General features: G+C 45.0%; 1 protein-coding gene across 1 annotated transcript in view; it reads left to right on the forward strand.

Annotated features, from left to right (window-relative positions):
* Positions 1-16,873, forward strand: part of MYO10 (myosin X) — a 519,868-nt gene that overhangs the window by 364,861 nt on the left and 138,134 nt on the right. The window lies entirely within an intron of this gene.

Raw genomic sequence — 16,873 nt, forward strand, 5'->3', positions numbered from 1 at the left:
TAGCATGTATGTAGGTGTAGAGCCAAGAATCCCTCTAGGATAAAGTCAACCTCATTACCTGAAGAGAGAGACTGTGGGACCCCTTCTTGGTCTCAAGATGGACACAGACCACTGTGAGCTGGAGTGTCTGCGTCCTTTGGAAGTCCTTTTTCTCCTCTCCTTGCCTGAGCAAAGATATGGTGTTTATATACCCAAAGTGGTAACCTCAGGTGATCTACCTTGCTGTGTCATGTCGGACTAGGATGACGGAAGGAATATGCCTTATACATAGTTATTATGCAGGAGATGGTAGACCTGCTGAGATTCCAAGAATCTACTTTTTGGATAAAACACCACAACCTATAAGCAGTACAGCAACTAGGTAAAAGGGCGGAACCAAGAACCTTTATGTAGTGTAATGGCAGGGGAAATATGAGGTACCCATATGAAATATAATACCCACTCCTCATCCAACTGGACAATATACTAACATTTTAATGGACTTCCAGGCATTGCACACAAACAACTAATTAGTCCAGAAAATAGTTCATAAAAAATGTAAAAATGCTAAAATTGTATATTAAGCGGTAGCCTTTTAATGAAACACTATTTGGTTAGTTTCATTGTACTGATTGATTTTTAGAGAAATGTCTGGTAAATTAAGCGTTGAAAGCTGATAGAGCAAGTAACTTTGGCAGAAACTAGAAGCACTGACGGGTGGCGAGATGAAAAACATGCCCAAGAGCTGCAACACCTGATGAGGCTAGGATCGACACCTGGCGGCATGCCCAGTATTTTAATGTCTTGACCAGTATGAAAATAAAGAAAATCACCCAAAGCTGGCATTTTTCCTTCTGATTACTGTGTACTTTCAATAGCAGACTTTAGGCAACATCACTTAAAATATGTTCTAAAGCTGCCTTATGACTGATAGTTAAACTTAGCAAATGCATAAAAGCCATGTTTAAAAGAAATACAGGCATTTTTATATAAAGACCTCCTTTTGATTACCATGCTCTGGCCTTTGCAGAATATTAAAACATGGTCAAAAAGCTGGTTATCTAATTTTTAAGTGTTATGTAGCATGAACGCAGGCCTGGGGCACCGGAATGTATTACTAGTTACATCACACAAGATCATTTTTTAAATTTTTATATTTTAGGCTTAGAGATGCCCAGAATCACAGGATATTGAGCAGTTGCCGGGAGTCCTTGAGCGTAGTTCCCAGTTCGATAGCTCCGGCTGTCACACGGCATCGTTCTTAGTTTTTTTCTTCTGGGAAAGGTGGTGTCACTGCAGGCCTTTGCCCCCACTCATCCACCAAGGCCTAAAAGACACTAGGGCTGAGGTGACAACACCGGGCACCCAACGAAGCTGCTTCTCTTACTCTCCTCCTCCCCAGCCCACATTGGCTTTAGAGCGATTGTCTGGCAGGGGAGAAGCTCAGGAAAAGCACACAGCTGCTGCTCCAGCCACTGGAAGGGTGGGGCAAAGGCCACAAAATCACCTGCCCCCCGGCGAGACTACTTCTCTTACTCACCTCTTCCCCTGCCCACCATAGCCTCAGGGCGATGGTGTGGCAGGAAGGAGTCAAAAAAGCACACAGCTGCTGGTCCAGAGGGCTGAGGTGGTGATGATGACCCAATGGCCAGAAATTCGCCATGCCCCCTCGGCGAGGGCCCCGCATGCTGCCACCCTCCACGCCCACCCTGCCCTGAATGTAATGGCCCAGCAGGGGAGGGGGTCAGGGGAAAGACTGTTTGTGGGCAGGACCGGTCCCCGGGGGCCGAGGTGAGTACAGCCCAACAGCCAGAGCAACACCTGGCCCCAGCAAGGCCCATTTCAGACTCACCCCCTCCCCACCCACCCTGGCTTGAAGTGCGGTGGCCTAGCAAGGGAGGGGTGAAGCAAGGGGTGCAGCTGCTGGGGAGCCATGGGTGGGCAGGGCTTGTGAGGTGAAGATAACACAGTCACCTGCCTTTCCAGCTTTACTGTACTCTAACCCCCTTCCCCCCCACCCCCATTCCTCCCACTTCAGGTGGTCTGCACCAGTCCCTGGGAGGGGGGACACGCTGAGGTCTGCCACATCCAGCATAGTACTGAGTCTGACCTAGGGAAGCTGTGTGCCGGTTGACAGGGTCCCTAACAAACCGGTACACAAGTCACCCCTCGCCCAATGCCCGGCTGGCCGCCCTCCCAATCCGACCCTGTGTTTAGCAACACTGGCAGTGAGCGTCACCGGTGGTGAGCTCCTAAGAAAAAAAATAGGGCTTTATTTGTATTTTTATATTTGATTTATTTTGTTTACTTTATTTATTTTACAAATTAAGCTCAGACGTGTTCAGTCATAGGCGCAGTTACTGGCACGTGCCAAAGGTCCAGCACAAAGGCAGGCCCCGCATTGTCCGCATGAATAGGGGCTGCCTCTGGGCACAGGCAGCTGTCATTTAATTGACATTGAATGGCGTGCTTTCGCGATAGCCTGCTGGATATGAAAAGGGTTAATTTCTGTAGGAGGGAGCGGCAGACACGACCGTTAACGGCTTGGCTGAGAGACATAAAGAAAGGGCAGATTGGGGTCCGCCCCACAGGGAGAGAGGCCTTTAACGAGGGTGACCTGTGGAAAAGCGGTCCGGAATTATGCACCACTGGAGGGCGTGGGCACCGAAGCTTTCCATCTGGGGGTACAGCTGGGGTGCAGCGGGGACATACTTGTTGTCTGTGTAGCAGACGCCTGTCGGTGGAAAGCTGCTGCCCTCCCAGACCTGGCTGCAGTGTATCATTCACATGGCAGGCCGCAAAACTGTCGTCATGGTGCATTGATGTGCCCTGGACTGGTAATGAGCAACGCATGAGCTCGAAATAAGATTATATACATAAAAAAAGGGGAGTACACTCCTCAAAAAAGAATACTGCATTCCTTCCAGGCAGAGGGCTACCATGGTGTCACCGAAGGACATGTTTTGATCGGTCTAGGTAAAACATACCTGAGTTGTGTGCTGCGACTGAAGATGTGACGTGTTTTGTACATTAGGCAGAGTAGGGGGCAGTTTAGAGGTATGTTTACTGAACAGCCTTTGTTTCATGCTCAAGGGAACTTCACAAGCCAAAGCGTTCACCAGAACAAACCACATTAGAGACTCGCCACGCCTTATAAGCAATATGGACATTATATTTAGTCCTAGTGTCAGTCAAGACTTTTTGAATTTACTAAAATAACATGAAATAAACTTACTAATTCCTATTGAATGAATCTACCACATAGAAACTGGAGTAAATATATGCAATGGTTTCCTTTATAGCTCCATACTTATCCCAATAACCCAAAAAGCACACTGTAAAACGTTAATTTTGGGTTCCAGAGCAGCCTGCTGCCCGACAGAAACCTCTTTAATGCCACGTCAGGGGTAGTAAGCACTATATAAATGCAGGTACAATACAATAACAGGCATTTGCAGTGCAATACGTCTCGCACTTGCGAACGTTTAAGCTATTGGCATTGTAAATGACAATGCCTTTTATTTATATGTTTTGATAATTAACACATTAATAAAAGGCATTGTCATGTACAATGCCAATCGCTCAAACTCCTGTAAATGCGAGACCTATTTCATTTCAAAGAAGCGGCTGGCATCGTCCCGGGGTGCTTAGAAAGTAAAAGCGTGCATGGCATGTTGCAAGAAAGCATGTCGTGCCTGCAGTAGGAGAAACTATTTAAAGAAAATAGTGCTTACAGACTACAAAATGACTCACCCTGAAACAACCGAAGTAAAAGAGCCAATCCTCATGGGAGGTTATGAATGAAGACAAGGCTGTACATGGGAGGTACTAACAAGCCTATTGAAGTATCAGAAGCCAGCATTTACGAAGGACAGTGACACAAGCCAGTGACAAATATGGGCGGAGAGTGGGCGGGGCTTCTATTCCATACTGCAATACAGCATGGCTCGCAGAGCAGCGCATTTGCTTCCCAGGCTCGACCTAAAAAATAAACAGGAGTTTTCAACCAGCCCTCTTCATCGATTTGTCTGTTATTCACATTTTTCTTCCACCCACTACTCCATGTAGCTAGGGGCAATGGGTCAAACCACTTAAGGCATTGGCTGACTTCACTGAGTGACAGTATACTGCTCTTTCACAGGGCACACATCACTACACAAAGTAGTTCCCATGGGCACCAGGAACTACTATGATAATGTGTTCTTCCTGAGACCCAAAGTTATTTTTGCTTTCAATCATTTTTTCTGTATATTGGCTGGGCTAAGTAGTTCCTCATCAATAACGTTACAGAAAGCCATGACAAACAAAGCAAGAATTGACAAGCCAAAAGCCTGGCAGCCCAAAGCACAGCTACTGGCTTTGCTAATTCTTGTTTTTTGACTTTGACACTTCTCCACCACAGGCATATGTGACTCTTCAATACCGATTGGCTACTCTTGCTTTCTCTAAGATTTGACTTCCATGTTTGTTTGTCTAATACCCATTAGATGTGATATAATCCACTCAGTGATCTCCGAACGCTATGTCGGTACTGTAAGACTCATACCTGTCTGAGGTTGCAGGCTTCACTGCCATCTTTTCAGCAGGTACATAAACTTTCCTTAGTGTCATAGCAAATATTTCTGCTTTCTGCTTGTCACCTAACTCCAACCTTCATGAAGTAAATGAAAATATACTTTACATATATGTGTATTAAAAAAGAATAAGTGTGCTTTGAAAAGTAGAAGGCAAATGGGCTGTTGCTGTTCGGATGGTCTCTGAGCTTTTCAGAGCCTTTTGTAAGGCCTGATAGGACAGGAAAGAATGCCTTTGCACCTAATGTATGCAAGCATCTTCATTGCAACACAAATTATGCATTCTTTGTGTTTTTTTGCCAGTTTGGAATGATGAGTGTGTAGTCAGTCACAGGATATATATAGAGCCAACATTGCCATTTCTTGAGCTTTACCTTTCTGTGACTAGGGCCCTCCATTTTGTTCTCGGAAGTTCATAGTACGGCCAACTATATCACTCTGTTGCTACTTGCTCAGGAAGATGCAGAAATCCCATACACCGTCCATAGACGACATGCCAGACAAATTAAGAAATACATTCTAAACTTTGACTTCAGGCCTCTAAATGCAGGTATCCAGTTGAATTCTGATTTTGGATTTAAAAAAACCATAGTTGGCATTCAGTGTGCAAGACACCTCTGACTTTGGATTGTTCTTTGTGCAATGCTGTCTTCAATGTCCACAGAATCTCATTCAGCAATTAGAGCAAGAAGCCAGGCCGGCCCTCCCAGCCAATAACTGTGAGACTGTAGCTGCAAAAATTGAGATTCAAACCACAAACAACCCTAGGCCTCTTACAAAACTGCCAGATTTGCACCAAATTGTTATGGTGATTGTCATGGTGTTTTATTCTGCCTGTGAGTATGGGAAAGGGGATATATAGCAGCTGAAAGACTGTGCTTCTTGGAAGGGGAGAAATATGTCAAGGGTTTCATGGCTGTGTTAAATGTCATTGAAGTGTGTGGTGGGGAATGCAAAAGGTTAACAGTAAAGCTGACGGATTGATGAGAGTCAAGTCTGGTGCCAGGAGTTTTGAAGAAAGACAATTGGATCCTTGCTCTGATAAATCGTGATGAAATTTGAGGAAAGGAAAGTGAAATGAAGGGGATGGATAGCATAAGAGAGACGTACCTAAATCGCAAGCTTTTTGCTGGAATGGTGAGAAAGCCACAGGCATTTGTGCATTCGCCAGTAGAAATGTGCATTTCCTAAATGCCATCAGTAATCATACATTTTTATGCTATCTGACATAAACTGTGATAACTATGTTCGTGGTTTGTGATATAATGTACCAAGTCTTTAATGTCAAGTTTTGAAAAAAATATCCCCATGTCTCTTTTTAGATCGAGCCTAGCGGCAGCGCGCATGCACGGCTTGCTCTGTAGGGCATTCTGCTTTAGGGTATGCACTGGAAATATGCTTGTTAGTCCCTCTTTGGTACTGCCATCTCTACATTTATTACCGCCCATAACGAATGGACCTTTTACTTGGCTTGTTACACAGTCTGCATTTTAAGTGGGTGAGCACTATTTTGTTTATTGAAAGTGAAGGGGACAATGGCAGCCGATTTTCTCTTTACAGCGCTATGCCACTCTAAATTGTATGCTGAGCGCTGCGCCCGCTTTAGGGACACCTAGCTCAGTTTAATAATTTTTTTTTAAAAAACGTTAATACTGAATGCGGCTCTCGCTTCAGGACACTGCACCAGGTTTCATTATTTTAACGTTAATACTGAGCTAGGTGCCTGCTTTAGGGACACAGTGCTCAGTTTAAATTAAAAAAAAAATCTTTAATACTGAGCGCGGTGCCCGCTTCAGGGACACCGTGCTCAGTTTCATTTTTTCCCAACTTTTTTAAAGTGCGCAGAGCCCTCTTCAGGGACACCACGCTCTGTTTCTTTTTTTTTTTACTTTAATCGTACGTGTGGTGCCCATTTCACGAACACCGTGCTCTGCAATAAATTAGGTCTTGCTTTTGGAAAACTTTGAACTATTGGTATTGTACATGACAATGCCTTTTAATATTATAAAAGTCATTGCTATTTACAATGCCAACAGCTCAAAAACTCGCAATTGCAAGACCTATTGCATTGTATATGCGCATTTATATTGGCACATGCTTGCCATCTCCAAAACTTTGAAGGCATTAGCAGCTTGTGTGCTGCCAAGAAGCCGTTTCTTAGTGAAAATTGCAAGAGTCTTAATAGACAATGCCCATTTGTCAGGAATCATCCACAGCACACCAAGTATGCTCTGGGACAGTGACCAACTCAATAGAACATTAATTGGGTGTTGACTGTGCTCTCGTCCATTCCATGTCTCCTATTTTTTACACGTGGGAGATCATGACTCAAGACCTGTGGATCATGGAGATGATTGAGAAGTCATTTGGGTTGCAATTTTTCTTCAAAGTAACCTCTCTCTAGCTACAGCATATTTGGGCCTTTAGTGACATTGTTGCACAGAAGACGTATTCATGGCCACCGCCAGGATTGATATATTCCACATGAATTATTATCAGGCAGCCGTCAGATTTTTGTTTGCAGTGGGTTAACAGAATAAAAATGTTTTTCCTCTTATTTTTTCTGTTATCTGAGGAATGGATCACCTAATTTCTGCTTACCGACGAGAAGAGATATAAAGTGAAACAATTTTCAGATTTGTGTTAGTTGCTCTATTGGTGTCTGATGGATGAGGCTTGAATGTCATGTGTACTACTCCAGAAGGTAGCTGTTCTATCATTTTATTTTAAAAAATGGGTCTCCTGAAGCAGAATCTAGTTTGACTAATTGATCTACAGCTTCAGCTTCGAAACAGTTCAGCCACCCTTGGGTTATGAAGATGGTGGGGACTGGAGAAGTCCTGACTGTCATCTGTAAAGATACTACTGGTACAACAGATACATTCCTGCCATTATTAATGTTGTCATGAGTCTCCATTGTGTTGGGCACTAGTGTCTTAACCTAGTTATTGTTCAGCTCTGTGGCGACCACAACTTGTATCTGACAACTTTAGGAAGCGCCTGTTGACGGTTAAAGTTTGTATGGGTACATATTGACTGCAAAGTAACACTAATAAGATTGAGAGGGTTAGAATCATTTACAGAAACGAGCTGTGAGCCCATTTCTTATTGTTCCTTAATATCAAGATCTTGAACAAAGCCTTCATCCTGGATATTAAAGCTTTGGATTTGAGCTTGAATGTGGTATTTTGTTACCTCTGGTGTCTATGTTTAGAGTTAGCTCTTGTCCCTTTAACAAACACTCCTTAGGAAAGTAGTTTATCTTCAAAACTAACCATATCATATCGGTTAATGGCTTAATCTCACTGGACCTGGTCTTTGGCAAAGCATGGTAGACCCTCGTTATAACAAGTTTCAACAAATCCAGGACACATATCTGCATCTCATGTCAAGATTGTGGAAAGTTGATTGTGTCTTTCTGATTTTAGCAGGAGAAGTGCCAAAAAAGTGCCCATTTATATTTAACACCTAGAAATTCCATCAGGTTGCTCCCCATTTCCGTTTTAAACAACAACACTACACTCTTGGGCACCAACACCATGCTCTTGGGCACCAACACTATGCTCTTGGGCACTAACACTACACACTCGGGCACCCTTTGCCCTTAAGTGTCATCAACTACTTCAGAAAGAAGCCAATGGAGGCTAAACCTTCTAGTGTGTTGCATTGTCTTTATGGTACTCACTATCTAGACGAATTAAGCAAATATTAGAGGAACCTTTCGCAATTTTCATTCGATAATTTACTTCATAAAATGCTGATAAATATATGTTATGTAAGTTGCTAAATTAAATCAAATCTTTAAAATGCTCAGAAGGCCTTCCATATGAGATGAACTGCATCACATCCTCAGCTCCCTAAGTTAAATGTATTAAAACTCATTGCTTCTTCTTCCTTCTCCTTCTTGTTGCACATGACATTGCATGAAATCATAACCAGAACTAAGACTAACAAATGGGTAAGAAACGTGTGGCTCTTACTGCGAAACGTAAAAGTTTGGATTTCGAGAGTAGCCCCTCAGATTCCACTTCGCAATGTTTGTAATGCTGATACAGTGGCAAAGCGTTTCTATTGCTTCTTGTTTTCTGTGCACAGTTACAGATCTTCATATCCTGAGGGTGGTTGACTTGCCTCGCCCTTAACAGTTAATATTGTTGTATTGTCACTTTCAATCCTGCTGCATTTTCGTGATCAGTCTCCAGGGCATATGGAAATTTGACAGAAACATAACCTCACCCCTTGTCGTCTGGTCTAAATGTTGTCTACAAGTCGGTTGTCTCACTGCAGTTTTTTTTTAGTCAGTCTCCGCATGCACTGATTCTGTCTTTGTGGTAGGAACTGTTTTACTGCATGGCTGAGCCACTACCTGCTGCGACTGTATTGAAAATACTAACTGCGTGTGTAGTACGAAGTTACATCATAGATTCTGCTGCCCTTGTTTGGATGGAAACTTCACAGAACTCATCATGAGCCAAAGAAAGCCTGCAAAGTATTCCCTGGTGCATCAAATCCAATGTGGTGTTCTTCATAATAAATTCTTGCACATTTTCAAGATTAATCACAATGAACATTTCACCAGAATGCAAAAACTTTGGAAAGATATTAGAATGTATAAATTACCCAAGTTCTAGACAACTTGAAACTGAAACACTCTAAAACAGTGGAATGAGAGGAAGGTCTCATCCACCAAAGGAGAGGGACCCCTTAAGGCTCTTGGGGTAAAAAAAAGAATTATTAAGTGCCTAAAACACATTTGCTTCACAGTTCTCCAAAAGAGTATTGGTCTTATGTATTTACATAATGCATTTTAAGAACACCAATTATCATTGAAACCATAAAAAGCATGTAATTACATAAATGACTCCATATTCAAAACTGAACGTTGAATTACCAAGCCACAAACTGATTCAGATATGTGGTTGGCCACCCTTTTTTCACCTCAGCATCATCAAATTGGTTGAGGCCCACTGTCTTTTTCCCACAGTATGAACTCAGCAGCTCCCCAATTTACCATGATCACTGACAACTTGTAAGCCCCTAATTATAACCATGCCAGAGAAAACCCAAACATTCGATCCTCCCGGCACCCTTTGGAAGTTGGACCTGGGCCACAAGGTCACCTCTAGTCCCCTGGCGCAGGCACACCTCTCCCACATCCACAGGGCAGAGTGAACTTCCCAAGATGGGCCTAATGCAGTCACAGTAGCACCCACCCTCAAACCCTCCTTGACAACTGCAGTACCACTGCCCTTGCTTGGAAGTGAATTGAGCACGATGTGTTAACCCCTCAAAATTCGACAGTATACAATAAAGTAAGCATTTAACATTACTGCGCAAACCAGCTAGGAACACCATCCTAACAGTATTCAGGAATGAGATTGACCCTTGCCACTCTTAGCCATTAGGGACGAGAGGGCTGTAACAAAAGAAAGCACAGGTCCAGTATAAGAGGCAGGTTGCAGCATGTCTGGGTCTGGTTGTGGTGGCACCAGGAGTATAAGGGCATTGCCCTACGCCAGCCAGCTTAAATGCTGGTTAAAAATGCTGGCTACCTGGTACCGCTGCTGCCAGCCCCTGCCCCCCAACTCCCACTCTCCAGTCAGGGGCGAGCCCCACTTCACTGGTTTACACCTTGCACACATAGGCTCCCGCAGGAACTAAAAACATACTTTGACACTCTACACCACCGAACTGTGGGGGGTCCATCCATTTGTCGAGGTCAGCTGTGCTGCCAGCCCTCTTGAATCATAGATGTGGGGCACCTCACCAAAAACTGTCTGGGTAAATCAAGGACAAAGGTGCCCAAAAACATTTCTATTTACTAAGCCCTCAAGCTTTTCACACACATCCAGAAAGTTCACCCAAGACTTGGATTTTGAGAATCAGAGTTTCAGGACGTATTTATTTACATAACACATTATAAAAACACCAGTCATCATGGCAACAGTCAAAACACATGTTATTGCGTGCATGACTAGTTATTAGAAAACTAGACTTCGAATCATTTAATCACAAAGTGATTCTGAATCCTAGTTGGCCACCCCATTGACCCTTCAGCATCATCAACTTGGTTGGGTCCCCAGCTGCAATTTATGGGCCCCTGTATAAATTAACAGGTCACTTATTCATTGAGACCTCTGTGGAAGGACACACCCTTCCAAATTTGTTGGGGTATAATGTACGACCATGTGATGACTTCCCCCCCCCCCCCCAGAAATATCTTGCCAACTATGAAATCTGAATCATGAAAGCTTAGAGACATCCCTCCAACCCACAGCTTTCAAATCATCCCCACCAATGAGCGGGGGGGCTGAAGCCCCCTGCTTGCTGTCTGCTCTGCCAACTGGCACAGATGGTCAATGGAGGTCCCCTGACTTCAAAGCGATATAGGCATGAGCCAGCCTCCTCTGCATATCTCCTGTAGCTGCCCTGGTTAAAGGAGATTCCTGCACATCTCACAAAGAAATGGACAAACACCCAAATGATGTCTGAAGCCATGAAACCTATATGCAGAGAAGAGTGAGGGAGGAACATTGAAAGTACAAATAAATTTGCCCCCCTTATTTGGACCAACAACACCCCGTGTGCCCAGCACATATGTTGTCACAGAAGGTCGAGGTAGACTTATCGCTTGTAGTCAGCCATTAGATTTCCACCTTCTGATCCTGTTTACTACACTTGAGTCCAGCCCAAAGCCTACCGCAGCGGTGAATTCCCCAATCCGACGGGAGTGGGAACTGAAGTTGGTTTCATCTCTTCCAACAGTCCTCAATGACATGGACAACACTCTGCTCAACTAAAACCTGGTGAGAGGTCGTCTGTTGTGGCGTACAAGCAGGGATGTACCATCACCACCTAGGCACTGGAGTGTGAAAGCTCTCAAAGCAGATAAGAGGCAACCCACTGTGCCCTTAGCTTCGCATAAAAGTATCTACTTGCCTTGCCCTACCTAATTTGTTTTAGAGAAGGAGGGAGGGTCACCAGGTTATTGCCCAATAAAGACTCATGATTTATGCACAGACCACCATGATTATCACTTTTACTTTTGGCTACAGCCTCAGAGACCCTGAAGGCCTCAAAGACAAAGGAACAAAAGAAAACTCATGTCCAGTAAGCAGTAGCAGGTTGCAGTGGGCCAGGATCGAGTTATAGGGTTGCCAGAAGGAAAAGTGAGAAATTCCCTATGGCAGCAACTTAAATTCTGGTTACCTGGAGCCCCAGCGATCCTGCAGCCCCTGCCCTTTAGTCAGAGATGACCACACTTCGCAGGCCTAAGACTGGCACACACCAGCTCTTCCAGAATTTGAAAAAGGCTGCTGCCAAACACCCCAACCCACCCAATCCCACCCCGCCACCTGTTGGGGCTGCACCCATTTGCTAGGGTCGGCTGTGCTGGCGGCCCCCTTTCGTCATTCATGGCAGAAGTAGGGCCATTGACTATTGGCATATTTATATTGGTAGTTGATAGTTTTGCATGGTGTTTAAAGGCGTCTCCTTCCTTGAGTGAGTGGCAGGTGGTGTGCGCTCCATATCAGAATTAACAATGCTCATTCTGTGCCCGTTATACCCCTTCTGCTACTCGATGCGGAGGGTGGGAATAGGGAGTTTTGGTACCATCGTCAGAAACGTGGTCAGAATGTGGGTGAACATCCATGCTGTAATAAGCCAGACTGCACCTTGTTCATACTCTGCTCCCTGGATTGAGAGTCTGTGAAGCAGAAAAACTGACCTACTGACTGTCAAACTACTCGACCAAACAGGTAACAAGAAAGACCTCTGCTTTGAGCATGCACACCAGCACAGCAGAAGTGTAAAGAACGACCCAGTGTAGGAGAAAGGGACGAATGATGCACGTCTTTGCATGTGTCCGTGTGGGCATGTCTCTGTTTATTAGGTCTGAGAACATTTGTAACTGCTTTTACCTGTTTACCTAAGTATCAGTATCTTATCTTTTTAGATCTCTATGTACCCATATGTAAGTGTGTCTGTCAGCATCGGCCCATGCAGGTAAATGCGGTGGGGCTGGGTTGTGGGGGGATTCAACAGACGACCACAAAGGAAAATTAAATTAATAATTAGTTTTCCCTCGTCGTCATCTATCGAAATCCCTCCCACCCGGCCAGAGTCACATGGTGTTGAGCTGAGCTGCCGCCAGAGCCGGGGATTAAACCGTGAACCCTGTGCTCCGAAGTCAGCTGCCCTGGCCACTGCACCACACCTCTCCACCATAAAATCTCAAGCATGAGGAGCTGAGACACGCCCTGTAGCTGTGTGTGTGTGTAGCATGCTTGTATGTGCGCATATATGAGTGAGTTTCTGCTCCTGCGTGTGAACAATAACACCACCAGAGAGATTGGAATAGTTGAAGCTTATTAAATGTTTTGTTGACTGTCTGCTGGCTCCTTCAAATCCTGAACTGAAACCAGAAACCAAGATGACTTTAACATTTCAGGGCGCCTAGGAACTAGTTGGTGCAGTTCATGACAGCCACTAAGATCGTGTTTGCATGCTTTCATTGCTGGCGGGCACATGCTGTGGGCGGAAGAAAAATAATGAACTGAGCATCAGGGAAGCAAGCATGCTGAATTAGAAAGTTTGTGTACCTCTCTAGACCAACCAACTTTTTAGAACCAGTAGCTCCAACTCAACTCACATATACTGAATTGTTCTTTTGAGAGACATAAGGCATACATTTTGTGGCTGTTTCCTTTGTAAATGATAATAATAATTATCCTTGAAAGAGGTATAATGCTCCATCTGCAGTGTGGTTACCTCCAATCGCTATGTTGAGTTAGACTTAGTTTTCACATTTGTGAAAAGAGGAAGGGACTAGTATTGCTTAAGATGTTTAGGCTTTACTGCCACAAATAGTGCCCGAAACCATTGAACAATCTTGCCTGCTGTGGCTGTGTAGTGAGCCTGTTCCAATGAACCCACTTAATGCATGACCCCCTCTTCCAATGGAAAATAACAGGCCTTTTCGCATTTCTGATGTATGTCATGACCCAGTAGCAGCCTTCTTGCATCTTCAGTCAATGTAATACTTAAACCAGTTCATGATAGTAGGAGAACCTTCGTGGTGCTTGGCCTTAACCAATTGCAGAAAATTTAACAGATGCTCTTTGAGATGAAACAACTTACTAAAGGCCACTTCCAAGGACTTGGGAGCCACAACTTCACGCCACAGGTACCTATGAAAGGCGATGGAGATTGCATCCCCTCCACAGGGCATCTCTCGTTAAATCCTGTGATGACTAGGAACTCTGGACAGTATGCTGTTATGCTTACAACAGTACCCAGAGTATCAATTTATTAATATATTTACAACATTTGTAATGCATACTGCAAAGTAAATCATCTCAAAGCAAAACTTGAATACATGAACAATGCCATCAGCAGCAAATCATTGAAGGTGTTTTTATTGCATGGCTGCTGGCGTGTGTGGACTAGTTTCTGCCAGAAATATTCTTACGATATGTCTTCTAAGAATGAATTATTTGCCCCTTCGGATTTGCACGGTCCGGGACCTCCGGCACGAGCATCGACTGCCGAGGGGCCCGGGGCTTCCTCCCGTAAAAATCAGGACACTATGATAGTCCCTGGGGTTTCCACGGTCCCAGACCCCCCGCACGAGCATAGACTGCCGGGGGTCTGGGGGTCCGAGGCTCCCCCCCGTAAAAATCAAGATACTGTGCTCGCTCCTGGGACTCCCATGGCCCCAGACCCCCCGCACGAGCATTGACTGCCGGGGGTCTTGGGTCCTGGGGTTTCCTTTTGTAAAAATCAGGACACCCTGTCAGCCCCTGGGGTCTTCGCGGCCCCAGACTCCCCGCACGAGCATAGAATGCCGGGGGCCTTGGGCCCTGGAGACCGGATGGGACAATTGGGTGCCCCCTGAGAGGATTACCACATTTAATCTTGATTCTATCTCCTTTAAGGAAGTTGAGTCGGCAATCGAGAGATTGCTTCCGAACAAAGCTCCCGGTCTTGACAGACTTCCAGGAGATCTTTTCCGTTCTCAACCTAAAATCTGGGCCTTCATACCTGATGGTCTTGTTCAATGCGGTCCTACAAGGTTCCGCATTGCCCGAGACCTGGCTTGGAGCCGAAATTGTCCCAATTTTTAAAAAGGGTTGCCCGCTCGCCCCATCTAACTATAGACCAATCAGCTTAATCGACACTACTCAGAAGCTGATGGGGCGAATCCTACTCGATAGATTATTGGGCTGGATGGAGGAGAATAAAATCTTGACCATCCTCCAAGCCGGATTTAGAACAGGGGTCTCGACCATGGACCAGATCTTCCGACTCCAGGTCCTATACTGGAAAACTGCAAGAGTAGAGGGTGTCAGCCTCTACCTTGTCTTTGTGGACCTGCGGGCCGCATTTGATCTGGTTCCCAGGGAGAGGCTCTGGACGGTCTTGGAGGAGCTTGGTCTCCCTCCCTATTTACTAGATGCCCATATCAGACTTCACACAGGGAACTATGCACATGTGAGGTGTGGGAGGAACGGGGAATTATCAGCTCGCTTCCCCGTTACCCGGGGCGTACGCCAGGGTTGTGTACTGGCCCCCACCCTCTTTAGCCTGTACGTCAATGGTCTGATAGATGTACTCAATGGTGTTAGGGATAACGATGCTCCTCGCCTGGCCACTGGTAGGGTGCCCGCTCTGATGTTCGCGGACGACACTTTGTTGTTATCGCGGACATCAACGGGCATCCAGCGGGTTTTGGACGGGTTTGTGTCCTTTTGTGCCTCACGGGGGCTGGAGGTCAACTTGGAGAAAACCAAGTTCATGATCTTCAATCCCCCGAGGCACACCCGCCCAAATCCCATACTGAACGGAACTCCCCTGGAGCGAGTCAGGACTTTTGTATACTTGGGGGTCACATTGACTGAGCATTTCACTTGGGATCATCAAATCTCAAAATCATCCCTGAGACTGGCTCAGATTATGGGAGGCATAGGTAGATTTTATAGAGCCTCGACCTTTAAACCGGTCACTCCTGCCCTTGTGATATACAAAACACAGGTCAGGTCAGCATCTTTGTATGCTGCAGAACTCTGGGGACACACGAAAGTACACGAGTTATTGAAGGTTGAACAGGCCTTCATGCGACACCTGGTTGCCCTTCCCCAAAGCACTCCCCTCATACCACTACGCCTAGACCTAGGCTTGGAACCTATTGACGAACTGGCAGCTGCACGACCTCTGCTCTATTGGAGAAGGCTCTGGTCTGTGCCGGAGCTTGTACCTTTTAGAACAGAGTTCACTGCAATTTGGGGACAGTTACAGCATAAGAACATACCCTGGCTGGCTCATGTCAAGGCTTTCTCCCATCAAATTGGTATGCCACAACTTTGGGATGCACCTGAAGACAGCTGCGTGAGGACGCAAAGGTCCCAAATAGTGGTGGCTGTAAGGTCACATAACCTTAAAACTCTACATCACTCGACCTCCCTGGGCAGACTGTCCACAGAGTTTTTATTGATGAAAGTTGATTCCAGGAAGGAGGTGTTTTTGGACCTGGTACAGCCTCACTTGCAAGAAAATTATATACCCAATTGAGGCATGGCTCCATACCGATAGGGGCATTAACATCCAGATGGACAAACCCGACGGAGGCCAATTGCCCTGCTTGCAACTACTGGAGGGAAGACATTGTTCATATCTTTTTTTTCTGCCCGGCATACAGCGGAATTCGGAAATGCTGGATCCTTCCACTGTGTAAAAATCTTGGGTTTTAGACAATGTGCACAAGCTTCAAGAGTTTTAACTTATGATACTACCCCTCCCATTGTTTTTGCTGTTTCCCGTTTTTTATATGGCATGTGGCGGAGAAGAACTCTTTTCATCAGTAAGAAATAATGGCCCATAATTATCTATTGTACCTTCTCTTTAATAACCCAACGTTTAATAACTTTTTAACTTGACTGTATTTATGGTTTTATTGTCGTGCCTGTATATATCTTATTGCACTTTTATGGTCTTTGACTGAAATAAAGTTATCAAATGAATGAATTATTGTCCTTCGATAAGGTTTTATCCCCAAATTGTTTATCACTGGTCTTTTCTGCCAGAGATACCTGCAGACGAAAGATGGGGTGCGTCCCAACTGGAAATCTTGGAAACAACTAGGCGTCCGTTGTTTACATGTAAACTGTGGCTGGGATTGTGGAAACCCATTATTACACCATTTTGTGTGGAGCACGGGGATAGACATATTCACCAGGCCATGCAGTCTTGTTTGTCAGGAGTAAACGTACGGTGTACTCTTCCAATGCATACTAAGAATGGTTGGCCCTTCAGCCTGTGTC

Source organism: Lissotriton helveticus, chromosome 4_1, assembly GCF_964261635.1.
Source record: "Lissotriton helveticus chromosome 4_1, aLisHel1.1, whole genome shotgun sequence".
NCBI classification, from domain to species: domain Eukaryota; kingdom Metazoa; phylum Chordata; class Amphibia; order Caudata; family Salamandridae; genus Lissotriton; species Lissotriton helveticus.